The 19,888-nt window shown below is 44.9% G+C and overlaps 1 protein-coding gene across 2 annotated transcripts in view; it reads left to right on the top strand.

Annotated features, from left to right (window-relative positions):
• Window positions 1-19,888, top strand: part of INPP5A (inositol polyphosphate-5-phosphatase A) — a 1,643,294-nt gene that overhangs the window by 939,972 nt on the left and 683,434 nt on the right. The window lies entirely within an intron of this gene.

The following is a 19,888-nucleotide window of genomic DNA, read 5'->3' as shown; positions in this document are numbered from 1 at the left end:
ATCAAAGCAGGTACTGGTGCTTGGACTCATATTGTTGATTTTCCTACCAGTTCTTAAGATATATGCATCACTCTGCGCACAAAAGTACATAAGAAAGATAATGGAAATAGAAGTGAAACAATTTGCGAAGTGTTCACAAATTTAGAACTAATATCAATGTCCACCTGATTGTAGATAAGTATGATGCCTGGATTCTCTCTTCTCATCTGTCTTGGTAGTTGAGATCACAATAAATGCCTACATGTATTCCTACTTCAATACCTATGCTTACTTCAACTGCAATACCTGTGGGCTAGTAGGGGTTCCTGAGCAGACAATATTTTGCATTTGTTTTCCTCTTCACTGTCGCCTCCAGAGGCAGCAGCCCTCGAGAGCGCATGCGTCACACAGTGAAAATGTGATGGCAATGCAAGATTGCCTGATAGCACAGAAGCACGTTTACATCGGTTGCATGTTGTTACAACGAATTCTGTTGCAACGCATGCCTTTTACCACGCATTCGTTACAACGGAATTCGTTTTCCACGCATCACCTTTACCACGAATATTCCTTTACCACGCATAGATTTACAATGATTTTCGTTGTAAATGTATGCATGGTGAGGGCATACTCGTGTTAAATGTTATACCTCTCCCCTTACATGACCCCTGGCCCCCACTCCTTATAATTACCCCTTATTTTTTTTTAGAGGCAGCAGCCCTCGAGAGCGCATGCGTCACACAGTGAAAATGTGATGGCAATGCAAGATTGCCCGATAGCACAGAAGCACGTTTACATCGGTTGCATGTTGTTACAACGAATTCCGTTACAACGCATGCCTTTTACCACGCATTCGTTACAACGGAATTCGTTTTCCACGCATCACCTTTACCACGAATATTCCTTTACCACGCATAGATTTACAATGATTTTCGTTGTAAATGTATGCATGGTGAGGGCATACTCGTGTTAAATGTTATACCTCTCCCCTTACATGACCCCTGGCCCCCACTCCTTATAATTACCCCTGCCCTTAACCCTTATTTTTTTTTTTTTTTAAACTAAAATTCCCCTTACCATTTAAGTCGTCTCCTCTCCATCTTCGTTGGTCACGTCAGTCGTACGTCGTAAAGAGGAAGCGAAAGTTTATTTCCGCTTCCTCTCTAACGACGCTGATTGCTTCAGCTTCGGGCACTTTTTTTGGGAGGGGGGAGAACCCCTCACCCCCCTTTTTCATCCCACGCTTTATTTTTTATTTTTTGGGGGGAGACCCCCAAACCCCTCCTTTTTTTTTTTTTTTTTGCATTTACCACACATGCCTTTACTACGTATCTCGTAGTAAAGGTATGCGTGGTAAAGGCTGTCGTTGTTACCACGCATGCGTGGTAAAGGTTTTCGTGGAAACGGCCGCATTGTAGTGGCCGTTTCCCGTTTGCATCACATCGCAACACATCAAAACCTTGAGGAGAAAGCCTACTAAATCCTGTTAAAAAAATAAAAAATTCGGCCTTTGTTTAGGTTCATTTGCCTTCCTTATTTTGCTTTCCAAAGTATTCAGCTCTGAATAGATTGTAGCCATACAGATGTGGCTGGCAGATATTTATGACACAAAGTGGCAAACGCATTACACACCGTGATTGAAATGGCGTGCGTCGAAAAGATACATTTTGCCTGGAGTAGTTAATCATTTGCACTTTTTGGAAAATCACACGGAATATACTATTGTTCAAAAACCAAGGAAGTTAAAACATTTATTTCTATGAAGATGTTTGTCGCCATGAAATTCATGCCCTCGCCATCCCATTGGTACTTTTGTGTCAGGATTCTCACCTGCTGTGAGGTGGGCAGGTCTGCTTCCTCCAGACAGGCATCAGGGAGTATTTCCAAGTTACATTCCTCCGTATAAATGAAATTGTGACCCGTCCCTCCTTATACCCACAAAAGCTCAGAGAGGCTGCTGAGCCAGATCACATTAATTCTTCTTCTTACATCACTTTAATTTGACACGTCATTGAAGTGGCAATAACTGTGAAGTAAACGAATTGCATCAATTTATACAGATTCATTAATTTTTTTACTCGGCACGAGCGAGCCAAAATGTGTCTGTTCTTGTAATTGGGGGTATGGGGTCTTCCTGCACTAAAATATTTGAATGACACTTCTATGGATAGTGAAATCAGAGGTGTGAGCGTCATAAATCATAGGAGCCATCATCAGCCGCCTTCACTAATGTAGGCTGCCCAAGGAAAAATTCAGATACATTATTAAAGAATCATTACCTCTCATTGAGTTTCTGAAAAATCAGATGCTGGAATCCCAGGGAAGAATGATGTGGTCGGTTTTAATGAAGGGTCAGGAGGCGCTCAGAGTCCTTGTCCCCACCTTTGGGTGGTTTAATGGGTCCGGCGCATTCATATTTGGTGGTTTCAATCAAATGAATAGTGGCTGAGCTTGATTTATTTCGGTCTATTTCACTGAGAGACTACATCTATTCTTCCCAAGTAATGGGAACACCGGCCATTGTTTGACTTTTTATGGACAACGCGGGATTATTGGGACTTGGTATCTTTGATTGCGACGGTATATAGATTGCAAGTGGATAGTTGTATGAGATGTACAAATGGATGTAGGTCACAAATGCAACCTTATCGATACTTGTGCTGTTCTGCACTGGTTTAAAGTACCTGCACGTGAGCTAAAGGAACCTCCAACATATGACCTTCAACTCATGATTGTCTATGTATTCTGTGTGCAGTGTTATCTCTTTGAGTAAAGGGTGATCAACAATTTATTGTAACTCTGGTCTTACATTGGTGTGGTAAAAATATTTTAGTCTGAGAACTCATGTGACTGCAGTAACTGCAAGTACAGAATGGTGTCCCAACGCCAACTCACTGCCATGAGTGCGTACTAACAAAAATTTAAGTAGGCTTGATGGCCTTATCCGTTCATACAGTGTAGGTTTGGAAGTGGATGAGAACTGCACCTAGGAGTATCATTAGGGTATAGATTCATCACAACATGCGTCTACAATAGTCAGTTAGGCTGCTTGTCGGAGAATGGTCTGTCTGAACGTAACACCATCTGAGTATACTCCCATCAAGTGGAGGACCCGATCCTAAGGCTCCCTGCTTTGGGCCCTGTCCCCGAAAGAGTCTGATTGATTATAGACATTGCTTGCACTACTAAATCTGTCTTTGAAGCCTTCAAAGTGTAGGCGCAATGGATTTTATTTCAGTGCATAGCAACCTTTGACTTTCTAAAGGACTCTACTATTTTTGCTGACTGATAGAACTCTCCTCCAATCCATCTGAGCTCCTTCTCTTCCTGACTGTATCAATGGTGCTGTACATATGTGTACTTTGTTCTTGTTGATTCATTGTCCACTCAATTTTGTTTCTAATCTTTATTTCAAGTTCTACTTGTTAGAAGTACATTTTTGCACCAACTGTCACTGTTAACTTACGTATCTATGTCAACTTTGCAGTGCTTAATTTGTAAAGGAATAAGCGTCAAGGCAGAAAGCCTTTCTCAAAAACCTGCTGCTGGCATTGCTGAATGTCTGTTTTGCGAAAGGCCAAGGAGATTTACTCTTGATTCCTCCTCATGCCTCTTTCATCCACCACCCTACACATGCTGTCTCCTTATCTCACTCCTGTGTTTTTTTTTGTAATTTGTGATTTCTCCCTTTGTCGCTCTTATCCTTTCTTTCTCTCTGTTCTTCTTTCTCCATTTTCTGCCTTTCTCTCTCTCTCATGCTGGGTCAAAGTCTGATGGTGAAAAATATGTTCTGGAACCCAAGAATGAGGGCTGGTGCCCCCTTGCCCTCCACAACCACCGGCTTAAATTAAGCACTGGTGTCAAACACTCTATTGCCCAACACTGACCTGGGACATTCTTTATGAAACGCATGTATAAATAAATGTCCACGCTATTTCTCCTTGCCCAAGTTGTCAGTCTGTTTTAGCACTATCAGTGCCACCTCAGCTGACTGAGCTTTTATCATTACTGCTAAAAACTCCAGCAAAATTACCAGCAAAGATATGGATGCAGACGGTGGAGAACGTTGACGCCAACCTCTAGAAGCATTGGACTCTAACATGACAGGGCTGCAGTGTTGTAAAGAGGATCCAGTTTGAGCCTCTTTTTTCCTCCCTAGAGATATTAAAATTGAGCATAAGTATCAAACACTACTGCCTGAAAATAAATTTATAGGTGAATATCTATTGTGAAATGGTGTAGATTAAGTCAAACGTCTGAGGGGGGAGGCATTGCTTTGTGACTAGAGGTGCCATCCTGTGGAAGCTCAGTTTACAGACTCAATTAGAAAGAACAACAATCTTCCCTTCAGAGAATGGCAGAAATCAATATTTTGCAGTGGCCTTATCTGCGCACCGGCTTGTCGACAGCCAGCTTACTGTTTGCTCTAAATGATTTTACACATAAACACGACTGAGTCCACTACATGTATGCTCAAATGGCTGAATATGTGATAGATTGGCACAGTCTCACAAGTCCAATCATATAGCATAACACAACTGGCATCCAGAACCAATCCATCACCTTATTGAACATGGCAGATAGTGTAAGAAATTGTGCGAACACAACTTCATGACTTTTTTTTAAACCTCAGTTGAATGTTTTCAGCTGCCTTTTTGGGGCTTCTCCACAATACAGAGCATTTCCCACTGTCTCCAAGCATTGTTATGACTTTGTGACCACAACATGTTTTATGGGTACTCCTTTCTTGACACAAATCTCATAAACACAGCTTGTCCTGGATGGTGCAAACATCTGTGGTATTGACCCCTTCAGCTACAAGTGTGGAATGTTAAGCAGTTGGTTTGCTTAAAGGTGAGTTTGAAAGACAATGTTTCACTTTCCATTACAGACAGGCATCCAAAAGTGCATATGTCCTAGTGTTAGGATTTGGATCTGGAAAGGCTTACTCAGCACTATTTAGAGTCATTTGAGACAATTGTTTTTCTCCTTAATGAACAACATTTCCGTATTTTGTATTATGCAGTGATTATTTTTATTTCAGAGGATCAAATCTCTGATGTCTTGTATTTCTCAGGCCAAAGTAAATTTAATGTAAAAAATATTTTCAAAATGAAAACACTTAAATATAAATTACGAAACATCAAACTTGTATTTACTTAATAGAATATGAGTATTTTTACCCTGCAGTCCATTGCACTGGTAGTTCACTTGCTAATTAGCAGCACTCCTTCCCTCCTACTGTTTAGCTCAGCAAGTGGAAGGGTCAGCACCCGCTGATAATACCACAAGCACATTGTCCTGATTTTCACCTCAAACAGATGCTCTGGAAACGTTGTGTTAGTAGGGAGCTACAAAGGAGTGTGGGTAGAAGCAGCATCTCCTTGCCTTTAATGATGTTGTCTTCCATGTTGCAACCTCGTGGTCCCATCTTCCCTCTTTTTCAGGCATACTTTTCTGTCAGTTCCACCCTCTTCTGCATGTCCCTAGATCATGAAGGTAATATTCCTCACCAGGGCCTGGTCAAAGAAAATATTTGCTCAAGTCAATTAAGTTCCTTAATAAACAGAAACCTCTATTTGAATTGTAACTTTCTGTGAAACGATTTTTTCCCCCACTAATCTGGCAGGATGGCTCATTGAGTTAATTGCTCACTGCTGAGATGTGCGGATATCTGTAGGTAATATAAAAAGAGCACATCATCACTCATTATGAGCATCCGTTTAGACGCAGTAGAAATAGGTAAGAGAGCTAGATATGTACTTAAAAATACTGTATGATGATAAGCAGTGTGATGCAGGTCATCTTTAATTTAGGGGCTCTCACTTAAAAAAAAATGATATTAGTTTCAGTATGCAACCTCACGTCATCCCCTCATGCATTCAGTGGATTTATGGGCCTTTCTGTTCTGTTACGACCATGAGATACCCATCCCGGGGCGGGTTTTCCTACTTGGTTAGATGTACAACTGCTGAGTATCCACCGCTGGAGTTTTTATATCTCAAGACGATGCGCCTTAAACAAGTAGGGGAGGTACTTATTTTAGTTTCATATCTGTAAATGAAGTTGGTAAGTATAGCAAAAAGAAGTCTGACTATCTTAGCAAGAGACAAGACATTCAGCTGGTGAGGATGCCCATTACATAAATTCACAGAGAAATATGCACATTTTCAATGAAGAGAATTATGGTATATCACTAAGAATGCCTCCAAGAATCCTGCTTTGAGGTCAGAGTGGCCACGCCACAGACGTGAGTCAGTGTGATGTCACAGGATGATATGCCTACGTTGTCCACGAAGCATTGGTGAGGTACTTTAAATGGAAGAAAGGCCCATCAACACTTAGTTTGCAGCACAGTCATCCTGAAAAAACATTTACCTTAGGGCACCTCACCGTGCTCAGTGTGTGTCAGCTTTGCGTAAAATATTTTTTTGCCAATGCTGTTAGTATCAATATAAGTATTTGCGGAACGCTAAGCAACAACTTTGCAACAAGAGTTAGATCTGCTGAGATGGTGGCTGAATATTTGTAAGAGATAGTACTGCTGGAAAAGATTAATATTCCTTAGCAATGTTGACTTGCTAATCATTATGGGGCTGGTTCCTAAAGCTAATGGTGCATCTAAGCGTAGGAACATCTACGAGGACAAGTTCCCAATAACAGAATCATGAATTGCGGGATTTTACTCTTGTAAACGCCATTTGATTACACTGAAGTTCCTACCATGAGAGGGAATTTTTGTATGAGCAAATCGGGTCTTGCCGGAAGATTGCTCAGGATGAGTCTACCGTTGTTGGAGGAAACCCAAAAACATTCAAATGTTTTGCTGGTAGTTTCCCACCACAACACTCAAACAGATGTACTCAGGCTAAGGCAAAGGTACATTTATTCAATATATGAATGGAAACGTTTTACCACCAAAATCTATGGAAGTATGGAAAAAGGTTTCCTGAAAAAAAACACAGTGGAAAAACAAACAAAATTATAACGTTTTTTGCATTCCACAGCTGCATTTGAATAATAATACAATTTAAATTTCCTTGGATGTAAATTGGGTACAATGCGTGGCTCGTAAAATGGGACCAATATGTGGCTCACAGCGTTTGTTATTGTAAAGCTTAGCTGTCCCTCAAAAGATTCAAATTGATTAACTCTTTTGTGATCCACGGTTGACAAATCCCCTTCATGCATAAATTTGCTGATATTCCTTTCATGAAAACCACTCCCCAGCAGCTTATGTTCAAGTAAGTTTTCAGAACGTAGGTGCCTCCAACCTGGAGAATATTATTAAATACTGGGGGAGTCAAGAGCAAGGAGTGTAGTTAATTCAGCACTATGGAAGAACGACTGATGACAACAATGTTTGATGGCCCAAACATGATATGCTTTCTGCATATATTTAGACTTATAACTGGGGTACACTGTTAATAAGGGCAGCTTCTTTGCAGAGAAGACACAGGTGTGCTGGGTTTCAATACTCTCCCACATGGATAAGCATCTTCTACAAATTTACATGCCCCTCTGATACAGGGAAGCCAAATCCAATATTTTATTTTTGCAACTGTCCCATAGTGAAGAGCATCAAGAGTTTCAGAATTTGTAATACATTTCAGTAATATTTTCCAGTTATAATATCTGCGAGGAGAATCAAGCACAGCTGGAAAGAGAGAATTTACAATCACCCACTCTCTTATGGATGAGATGAGTACATTCAAACAGTGTAACTCATTGTTAGGAAGCTTACTAAGTCTTTGATAGCCATTGTTGTCATGGTTGCCCAACATCCAGCTTAAAAGGATTCCTAGGCTCAAAGTTGGCCCAAAAGTAATGTTGTATGGGGTGATTCATATCTGAACTATTTCAATGGCAGTCACTGACCTGGCGGAAGGCTAGGTTACTTTTAACAGTTTTGTCCTGCAAGAAGTTGTGATATCCAGAACTGTTTTACAGTATCGTCGAGCGACATTGAAATATAGAAAGGATCACTTTCCATTTTTTCCGGCTTGGTTGGTTTCAGGACTTGTGAGACTCAGCCTATTAATACTAAATACTATACTGAGGAACAGCATAACCTTCGTAATGTTGCTTGCACTGTCTTACTGAAGTATAGAACATGGAAGTCTGAGAAACAGAGAGTAGCTATGGTGTTGGGCTGTACCTCCCCAATGTCATGTATACAATGTAACTAATTCAAACCAAGTATTTCCTTAAGAGGTCAGCAAACAGTCTCCTTGAAAGCCAGACCTGTTGCTCCTGAGTGCTGTGTTCCTAGAGCTGGGCATGGTCATCAAACATATTGGTGCTATTGCAAGTATTGTGCAGAGATTGTGCACTTTAGTGTCTGGGTCTGAACAAAACTGTAGGTATTGATTGTACCAAGACTTTTTAAAATCAAATGTCTGTGGAAACCTTTGTCTTGGATTTCACCACCGAAGGCCAGACCCAGGCCCCAATGTCATTTGGGAAAGACACACCATTTTAGGCTTCTGCAGCACACTCTCCTACTCAGAGCATATCATCAATGTCAAAGCTCTTGGGTGAGAGTACTCACAAAGCCATCCTGATACTGCAGAATGATCATTGTACATCACATGCATTTAGGCAAGACTAAAGCTTTGAGACTGAGGCCATGAGGACTTTTCCTCTAGTATTAATTTAGTGTCATCAGCATTCCTTTGTATGTGAATCCCAGGATTGGATCTTGTAGACATCAATTGAGAAGATGTAAAAAGACTGCAAAGTCCTGGGTCATGTTATAGGGTTGGGGCCTCAATGTGGAGGCCAGGGGAGCTAAAGCTGCCTGTTGGGTGTGACTGACGAAAATGCCTTTCTTCCGCTTCAGAGCTAAATCCTGGCTTCCAACTTCATGAAGTAAATAAAGATGATCTGATGATCAACTGTGTTGATTACCATGGATTAATCTAATGAGTTCGGAGATGAGATCTTCCATAATCATATTGAAGCCTAAGGTTGCTAATACCACACACGTCCTCATGGTCGAATACAACTGTGCCTGAAGATTGTGCCATATCTTGTTGAAGTCCCAAGCGCTCTACAGCAATATTGATAAGGTTTACTTGTAGATTGGACAGTAATTGTCAGGTGTAGCAGGAACCAAGGATGTGTTCTTCAAGAGGGGTTGCCATGGCTGGCAACAAAGAAGGTGTAGAAGTATTCGGCTAATGCTAGATGAACTTGCAATGTTACAAATATCTGTCTGGACAACTGACAAGAGGCTTTCATTAAGTCAAGGGATATTAGCTCTTGAGGGGAGCCTGATGGGCAGCTCTTAATGACTACCTCTCAAAATGCAACCTAAATGCTGAAATTAAGTTATGAAAATGTTATTGTTTTGCTGTTGGGGTTAAAGTATCAATATAAGTTAGGATGGATGTTTAATGTTAATGTATGCATTTTTCCGAGACGCATATCTTGGAATGAAAGAAGAAAGTCACAGAATTGCACCGATCAAGGGATCAGTTGAATATAATGTTTCTCTTCAGATCTTGCAGATCTGACAGCATAAGGAGTACATATTTATCTAAGCTAGGCAAGCTAAAGACGGTATAGTAGTTAGCTTTGTATTCCAATTTTAAAATTGAGCTTCTTTATCAACACCAGTTGTTCCAAAGCGTGTTCCAGGCAGCATGATAATTCTTTGAGGATGTCAGCCAGGAAGCAAAATGTTTGGTTGTAGCGTTTAAAAGTCAGAGGAGATGCTTTTCTACCCTTTCATTTTAATGGCCTCTGAAAGTGACAGATTAGTTCTAGGGCAGCTAAGGATTCAATGCATTTTAAAATAATATTTTATTGAAATAAAAACCAAGCAGAGTCAGCAGTTCAATAACATCATGACATATAAGGCATAGTACGATATACTGTACAATCATAGACATCGTGTATCATCTTGAGTCTTGGTGTAAGGGTGATTCAATGCTTTTTAAAGGGACTGAAGAGTAGTTGGTTTAGGAAATTTGGTATAAGATGGTAAAGATGGTAAAAGGTGGAAAGATGGTATAAAGAGAGTGGCCCTCGGCATGACTTGGGCCAGTCCCACACAGAGACAAGTCTACGTCCAATGGAAGCACTAGGTTTTTAACATATTGGAGAGAATGGTGCTAAATGAACATTTAAATTACCTCCAGAATTATGGCGTGATCATCTTCAAAATATGAAACTTTTAAACAGAATATGAAAGAAAAGTAAAATTATATTTGATTTCAAAAAAGGACACACTATCGCCACAGATAAGTTCAAGAAATAGGTCACAGACATTGTCGGCATTAAAAGAAATATGTCTTTATTTGATCCAGAAGACCGCCCCCTAATTAAACCTTCTTCAGCAGATGACTTGGCAAAAGTATACAAATAATGTGCCGCTGATTTGCAACTACACATTAGGAAAGTATTCAGGGAAACTTTAGATTTTCACTGCTAAAGAAATTGGACTTGGTCTAGAAAGCTAATAAACTTTGGGCAAGCTCATAAAATGTTTTCCGGGGAAATTAATTAAGAAAACAGTAGTCAACGAATTACAATATATGGTTTACGACAGCCTTCCACCTAACCAACAATTAGATTTGTGCCATAAATTAGTTTTATACTCAATGATTCCTATGGTACTGATGAGATTGCGCATATAATGGACTAGATCAAAACCTGTCCTCTATTGTTGCTGTACTTCTAAGAGGTCTTTGATGTAGATAACCATGAGAAACTATTAGGAATAGATTCTACATGCTTTGCTATTAAAAGTACCAACCTGAGGGGCGTGGCTAGCAGCCAACGATGGCGGCAGCAGATTAGTGAGGCTCCCGAGCAGCTGTGGCTTCCCGCTTAAATCCGTTATAGCTATCCTGAATTTTAAGGTGCCAGAAGGGGTGGACTAGAACCGGAGTCCTTGCAGCATCCAGCGCTGCAATTTTGAGACGGACAAGGCGAGTCTGCAGACCCAGAGAGCTCGACGAAGCCTGAGGAGAGGTGGGGCCTAACAACAGCCTGCAAGCAGCGGAGCCGCAGTCACCTTTGTGACCGGCCGGAAGTGGACTCTCGGCGGCCGTGATTGGCCGGAAGTGCCGGCTCTTCGGAAGTATTGCCCAGACATCCGTGACCTTCTCCACGGGAGCCCGGGAGCACGGGCGGAACTCCGCAACCTCCAGCAGCGGCCGAGGGGGCCGTAGGAACAGACCCAGGGGTGCACTCTACGCCGCAGGTCACGAAAGCAGAGCCGCCATTTTTCGGCGCTGGACGCGCGCCATCTCCCTGAAGCGGCGGCCCCCGTTTGGCGGTGGTCGGGCCGGGGTCCCGAGTGAGTGCAGGGGACTCCGCGACCTGGACTGACTCACCCTCGAGGACGGACGGACAGCGGCAGCCGCGATCGGCGGGGGCTAAGCAACCCTCCCCCCCCCCTTTTCCTAATACGACCCGGTCCAGGGCAGAGGGACCATCAGAGACACACACGCCGGGGGGGCGCCTCATGTCAGTGGCACACGGGGACGCGCCCAGGAACCTATCCGGACCCGCAACGCCCCGCCAAACATAGGACCTATGAACAGCGTGACTTGATCTGCGGCAGGGTGAGGAACCGCACCACTTACAATTTGTGTGCACAGCGCCCTGCATTACCCCGCGTGGCGATTGTGGACAGATCCAGCAACCACAGGCGCAAGAGGAGTCATTGTCTCCCCTCACAGCAGACCTTGCAAACCGGCGGGTGTCCGGCCTGCCCTGACCCGGGCACGCACTGAATCATGGCACACAGAGGCCCCCGACAGAATGCCACCCAGGCCAAGCTGGACAAATTCACCTATGAAAGGCACTCTCCACCCCAGGAGCAACGCAAGACGGCGGGGAAGACGACGGAGTCGGAGGGGAACAAAAAGGCCACTATCGAGGACGTCTTGGCAGCATTGGCGCAGGTGCAAGCGACAGTGGGAGCTACAGCCACCGAGGTCACCTTGATACGGGCAGACCTCCACAAAATGTCCGAAAGGGTCAAACAGATGGAAGTTGTCACCAAATCCTTGGTCGAAGATGTATCCGAACTGCAGACGGCTATGGAATGATTGCAGACGGACAACAAACTGCTTTGTGACAAACTGGATGACCAGGAAGGGCGCTCTCGGCGCAACAATGTCCGAATTTTGGGGGTACCAGAATCGGAAGATACGGGGGCGATGGACCTCTATGTGGAGGACATGATCAAAACCAGGCTTCAGCCCAAGGGACTGTCGAATTTCTTCTCGGTGGAGCGGGCCCACAGGGTGCCGGGGGGGAAGCCTAAGACAGGAGGACCACCTCGGCCAATACTGGCACGGCTATTCAATTTCAGAGACCGCGACGCCATCTTACAGGCCGCACGAGTGGCGCCGGCCATCCAGATCCAAAACTTGAGAATAGCATTCTTCCCGGACTACACGGCGGAGGTCTCCAGGAGGAGGAGGACGTTTTTGGAAGTTAAAAAAACACTGCGGGAAAAGGAGCTACAATACTCGATGCAATTTCCGGCCCGCTTGCGAGTTGTAGCGGACAAAAAAGTGTGGTTTTTCGACACCCCGGACGCTGCCCGGGACTGGTTGGAGGGATGGCGCACCGTGGACCGACAGCGGAAACCACCCAGACAGAATCACGACCGCGGAGTGACCAGCGGGACAGGCTCACAATCATCCGGTCGAAGAGGAGTAGAGGGCTCGCCATCACATGTCTTTGCGGGAGCTGGCGGAGAGGAATGACCCCTACTCGGATAATGGCTTCGGTGAAGACTGTTGATCGTCGACGCATCCTTTAGAAGCTGCTTTTGGACTCTGGCGAAACTACTCCGGAAGCATGCGGGGATGCCGCCTGCTCGGGGAGACACTCTCCCCCATACACGCAAGTACTCTGGTTGTGGGATGGGTAAAGCGCTCTGCTCAGTTGGGGAGGCGGGCAGTTGAAAGTCCGTTAGGCAGGGATGCAGGGAGGGGGAGTTGGGGGGAGGATGGTTTTGTTAAAGTTAGGAACACACTTACACGGTCAAAGAAGGGAACTAGACTTCCATATGACTCAAGAAAAGGCGAGAGGAGCGAGAGGGGATGTATCGCTCCCAGCGGAACCTTTGACACTTGCATAACCGACTGCGCTCATGGCGCGGATACCGCGCTTGCCCATAGTTGCACTATGAACCCCATAATATATAATGGCTGGCGTTCCAATTCCTGATGGGAGTGGAGTGGGTGTTGAGACACGGTGTCCCTCATTGCGCCTCATGACCTGGAACGTGAGAGGGCTGGGAGACAAGGTGAAACGGGGGCTGGTACTAACCGCACTTACGAGACTAAAACCCACGATAGCGCTACTGCAAGAAACTCACTTAACGGGGGGTGCCACCAAGGCCATGGATAGACGAGGCTACAAGATGATAGTCCACTCGGGCTTCACGTCGGGCTCCAGAGGGACCGGCATCCTGATACGCAAAAACACACAATTCATCCCCCTACTCACTAAAACCGACGATCAAGGCTGTTTCGCAGCCCTGCAGGGGCAGTGGGAGGGGAATCTCCTCAACCTAGTTTCGGTATACATTCCACCGGCACTACATTCGGTACACCTCCCAAAACTGGGTGACTTTCTTCTGGCTCTTCCTGAGGGGGAGGTTATTATTGGGGGGGATTTCAACGCTATCTTAGATGCACACCTTGACTGGTTTCCGACGCCGATACCCACAGGGGGGATCCCCCGCCTCCAACGATTCCTGACTGCCATGGGCCTGATTGACATCTGGAGACACCTCCACCCCAGTGCGAAACAATACACCTTCCATTCTGCGGTACATGGGAGTCTATCGAGGATAGACCACTTCCTGACCCTGGGGAAGGTCTTCGACACGTAGATACAATGACGCTTCACCCTCGAGGAATCTCGGACCATTCCCCACTCACCCTCACACTCTCTTCCCAGAAACGTACACACACTCGCATATATCCCATACAGGCTACTTACCTCAAGATACCCCAGGTCCGCAAGGCTCTTCAACATGCAACAACACAGTATTTCACTGAAAATATCCATTCCGTGCGCTCCTCGGAGGTACTCTGGGAGGCGTTTAAAACAGTATTGCGGGGACAAGCTATAAACACCATTACAGGTTACAAAAGGGCACGTTCTCAGGAACTAGATGATCTGGACTTAACTTTACAGAAATTGACGACGGAACACGAAAAACACCCCACTCCATCCTCCCTACATGCACTGGCGTTACAACAACAGCTATATAATGATCACTTGCGCATACACGTAAAAGGGCAACTGACAGACACTCAAAATAGGATCTACGAGGTAGGCGATAAGGCGGGGAAACTCCTGGCATGGCTTGACAAACGGGAGGGGAACTCGAGGGGAATCCAATGTTTGAGGGACGAAAATGGAGAGCTGCATACTAGCCCGGAACGAATTGTAGGACTGCTTGCGTCCCACTTTGAAAGGGTGTACACCCCTGAGCATGTAATTACTCCTGAAATGGCCAGGGAGGTACTAGCGACGATTGAGGTGCAGACGCTGACAACGGAAGTGTCGTGTGAGTTGGAAGCGGACATCACAGCTGATGAAATACAACTAGCTATTCATGCCTTGCACCCAGGAAAGGCTACGGGGCCTAACGGGATACCGGTGGAGTGGTATCAAACAATGCCTGAAACCCTCAGCTCACATTTGCTGGAGATGTTTAAAGAATGTCTAGAGAAGGGTTGCCTCCCGCCAGACCAGAGAGCAGCGACTATAGTGGCTATCTCCAAACCAGGCAAACCTCCTGACGAATGCTCCTCATATCGCCCCATCTCGCTGCTGAACGCGGAAGCTAAAATATTGGCCAAGCTCTTAGCGATCAGACTCTTACCCCATTTGTCCTCTCTCATACACCCGGACCAGTCCGGGTTCATGCCACACAGAAATACGGCGTTAAATCTGCGCAGATTGCGGGAGTACTGGCTAAGGCAGACTCGGTCACGTCACAAGCATTGATTTTAGCCCTCGATGCCAAAATGGCTTTTGACCTTGTGGAATGGTCTTATTTATTTGAGGCGCTGTCCCGCATGGGTTTTGGTCCCCGCTTTGTTGCATGGGTCAAACTGTTATACACTGACCCGGTTGCCCGGGTGGTGGCTAATGGCCATATCTCACGGGAGTTACCGTTGGGGATGAGGAACGAGACAGGGTTGCCCCCTTTCACCGCTGTTGTTCGCGATCTCCCTGGAACCCCTTGCCACACTTATTAGAACCTCGCCCCTTTTGAGAGGCATCTGCTGGAAAGAGGGTTGGGAGGACCGGGTGTCCCTATATGCGGACGACATGCTGATCTACTTAACTAACCCTGACAGCGGGGTGCCGGCCCTACTACATCTCTGTGATGCTCACGGCTTGATATCCGGTTATACACTTAATTGGAGCAAATCGGAACTATATGTATTGAAAGGACGGGAACCAGCCCTAGACGCGGACTGTCCCCTGAGGATAGCGGGCTCGTTGTTTAAATATTTGGGCATCCACGTCACTAGAGACCCCATGGAATTCATAGATAAAAACTTGAAACCCCATTTAGAGAGACTCAAGCGAGACGTTAAATTCTGGTCGGGACTCCCGCTGACGCTCTTGGGGCGAGCTGCACTTTACAAAATAATGGCCTTGCCAAGATTTTTGTATGTCCTAGAAAACACACCTTACCCGGTACCACCTAAATTCTTTCGAACGGTCGCTGCATTGGTCTCTAACCTTTTATGGGGTGCCCTCCCCGCCCGCATCGCACAATCCAAACTGCACAGGGGCTGGTTTGACGGTGGTATTGCCCTACCCAACCTCCAACTGTATTACTGGGCGGCGCACCTTAAACCCATCAACCAATGGCTTCACGCTTCTCAGGCGGAACCGGCGTTCCAGGCGGACAGGGGGCAGCTGGGCAATGACAGCTTGTAGGCACCATTATATGACCGTCGTAAAATCCGCACCTTACTAGGACCCACCAGACCGACGGTGACACTCTGGCATAAAGCGACGGCTGCTCTGGGATGGCAAGGGAGAATCACCAAACTAACTCCACTATGGGACTCTCGAGTCCTTGGTCACTTGAGGAATAGCAAGGGATTTTCACACTGGGACACTATAGGAATATCTACGGTGGGCGATCTATGGGACAGGGGGAGGTGCTGCCCTTCAATAGACTGCGAGAACTGTATGAACTCAGCGAGAGGGAACTCTACAGATATATCCAGATACGGCACGCATTATTAGCAGCTCTGCCCATGGATACAGACTTGCCCGAATCTTCCCCGCTGGAGGATCGCCTCCTTACAGAATTTATGGCGGAGCGTGCAACCTCTCTTGTATACCGCAAATTGCTCAACAACATGCCAGACCCAACACTGACCTTGAAGGCAAAATGGGAGGGAGACACTACTGACATGGATGAACATGAATGGAATGGGGCGCTAGCGTCACCTAGGGAAGTAGGCATCTCCGAAAGACTACGGCTAGTTCAACTCAAAATACTACACAGGGTATATTACACAAGGACAATGCTACACCGTATTAACAGGATAGAACACCCTTACTGCCTATGAGGCTGCGGGGAGGAGGGCTCATTCTATCACACCATATGGGACTGCCCCCGAATCCAGGACTACTGGAAACAGGTACTGCGAACAATCTCACAGACACTAGAAACTACACTATTACCAGAACCAAAGAGGTGCCTTCTAAATGTATGGGAACCTACAGACCTTTCCAGGTATGGGCAACTCTGGGTAACGATAGGATTGATGGTAGCGAAGCGAGATGTCGCACAGCGCTGGGGGGTGCCGGAAGTGCCGACCAACTCACTCTGGTGTTTAAACATGGATAGGGTAATGCTGACAGAGAGGGCAGTGTACTTGAACCGTGCCTGCCCGAGAAAATGGAATAAAATCTGGACCAAATGGAATGACTATAGAGGGGGGATTTGCGACCCCTTACCGGAAGATGTCCAAGATGAGTCGGATGACGAAGAGCTAGAGGGCTAACGGAGGGTGCGCTTCAAGATGGGGGCAAGATCAGGGGATGGGAATGGGGCCCTTTTCTGCAATGTTACGCAAGTTGGGGGGGCAGGGATTATGAGGGATACCACATCGAGGGCTTCCATACCGGCACTTGTACACGCCCCTTAGGATAGGTACCGGGATTGGGGGGGACTCTACCGTGAGAAATCTGGAGAAGATGTCTAGACCCAATAAGTATTGATCTATAAATGACCACATGATTGTTCCTAACAGTTTTTTTGTTTGTTTTTGTTATAAACACTGGAAACACCAAAGACCGTTACCTTCTGAGAAACTGCTGCGGGGGCCACACCTCATTCTAGTTGAACCGTATTACAATGTATACTATTGACAATTTCCTCAATGATTTATGATGCGGTGTTAAGCATGAACACATGATATAGCGGCCAGCCTGTTAGGTTGTTGGCATTACGCTGTGTAACCACTTGACGAAATAAAGGTCTTTGTTAATAAAAAAAAAATAAAAAAAAAAAAAAAGTACCAACCTAAATTTGCCAGTTCATACTTCTTAGAGTGGTTTTATGTTTCGTCATGAGTGGATATCCTAATTACCTATTTACATTTTCTTCTCCAGTTTCGATGGCTCTGAAGCATTTAGGCTCTATCCTTCTTTTTGATTGGTTGAGTTTATCCTTCCACTGCTGATGTCAGGGAACCATTTTTTCCTTTTTTTTAAACTTCATTTGTGTTTTACAACTGAGTGGGTGTGCATGTCCTCCACCTTTATCTTTCTATCTCTCTTGCGATGATAAAGCACATCTTCTGTTTTACCTTTGTGATACTGCACACGGTTACTGCTCTGCCCTGTGTCATGCACTGTCTTTCCCCTGCCCCACCATTTTCTCCCCTTTCTTGCCTTTCTCTTCCCTGCCTTTCTCTTACCAGCTTGTCTTTCTTTGCCTTCACCGCAGCCCCTATCCAACGCTTATCGCTCATGGCTTTGCCAGTGTCAGATGCTTTTAAAATTGCATTGGCAAGACTAATAACAACAGGCAACCCGAAATAATGTTTAAAAAATTGCTAAATATTAATTTTTATAATTTAAAAATGGCCACAGAGTTCCATCTACAAGCAAACATGTTGGCTGTCTTGGAACTGTAGAAAATGTACTTCCAAGGTGGCTATCTTTAGTTCTAACTTTGCCAGTGCCAGCTCAAATTAAAATGCATGGCAATGCTAATAGCTGCCAAATACAAGCACAGACAAAGCGAGACCTATAGGCTTTGCCAGTGCTTGTTTATAAATTGGAACTTTGAGGTCATCCTCTCCTTCAGTGACCTGTGGAGAACTTTCTTGAGAAGCTCAATCTTTCACACTGCTCCGCATGTGTATGGACCTACTGGGAGACCTAATGCCAGAGTTATAAATACACATTAACCTATGTTCTTGCACTCAGTTATCCCTGGGGTTTGCATGGTATGAGGAAACTACAAAATTCTACTAAACATGCTTGAACGTTTTCTGGCCTCATATTCATTAAGCTGAACATATTGAAAAGCCATCATTACACCAATGCTAGTTGTAAAGTTCACTCTAGACACAAGCCTAACAGTGACATCTCTAAGTTGATTAATTACACAAAAGGTAAGGGGGGAATAACTGCGATACAGCTCTTGAAATGCTCTCTTGCCCACCATGACTTCTTAGTTTGGACCCAGCCATCTCAGTCTTGACCCTTCTTCACTATGAACTTTCTGAAAAAGAGCACATGCAAATGATGACCAGTTTATGCCTGATTGGGGCTCGTCGACAGGTGTCGCTTGGTTCCAGATGCAGTGAGAACGAGACCCACGTCTGGGCATATCCTGCCACTGTGATGGGTGGAGTGCTTGCAATAAGTATAACTACTGGCAACCACTCGGAACAGCATTCTAACACATCATTTGTTTGCACACCATGCCACCTCAGTTTGGACACAGCCATATGCAAATCAGCCGTGATCCTGCTTCAGGCGGAACAGTTCAGTATGAACTGCCTGGTCTTCCCTGAATTGTAACATAAACAACTCAAGCACATGTTTAATTGGGGATGGTCAGTTGAGTGCAGCTTTATTCTAGCGGCACAGACAGCATGAGACCCACGTCTGGGCCTACCCTTGCCACTCAGGGAATTAGATCAAACACAAAAGGCCCTGGGAGGAATGCTTCCAGTAAGTCTAATCACTGTCAGTCTAAACTGATTAAGTCATCAAATTATCCTTTAAATATTCTGAGGAATATTAAACTCCTAATTCAAAGTGCAGGTTTCAACAGGCAACACAAGCATACATTCTGTCTCAACAAGACACCAGTATAGCTGTTTGGGGGCCTATCCAACATAGTTACTGTCCTTCAAAAGGCAGTCTCTCATGCTAGAGAAATATTAGTAACAAGAGCCTAGAAGAGCAATCACATAGCTCTCATTTTGACTGACCTCTAGATGGAAGCAGGGGAGAGGATGTAGCTTAACGATGAGAGCTGCCGAGTTTGGAACTGGGAAACCAGGTTCAAGTCTCTGCATCCACTCAACATCCTGTGATTCTGGGCAAATCACTTAATCTCTCTGTGCCTACCAAAAATGAATGTGTCCTTGTGTAATGTAACCTGTGCTCATGTGAAGCGTTCCAATACCTTCAGATCGAGTTTGCGCTATATAAAATTGCAACAAAAAATAAATAAATTCAAGGCCTTCTGTATTGTGGACAAAGCTTTGCATCTCCAACAAATGTTGTAAATCCTTAAAATGTATACATTTTTGGGGCGTACAGAGCAGGAGAAACAAATCTTACTTAATGCTAGCATTTTGAGAGTGACAAACACAAAAAGATTTATCCAAACCTTTCCTGTCAGGCTTCTGTAGCAGGGCCCTTT

Source organism: Lissotriton helveticus, chromosome 5_1 (genome assembly GCF_964261635.1).
Source record: "Lissotriton helveticus chromosome 5_1, aLisHel1.1, whole genome shotgun sequence".
Taxonomy (NCBI): domain Eukaryota; kingdom Metazoa; phylum Chordata; class Amphibia; order Caudata; family Salamandridae; genus Lissotriton; species Lissotriton helveticus.
The sequence above is the reverse complement of the archived record's forward strand: the minus strand, read 5'-3'. Positions and strand labels throughout refer to the sequence as shown.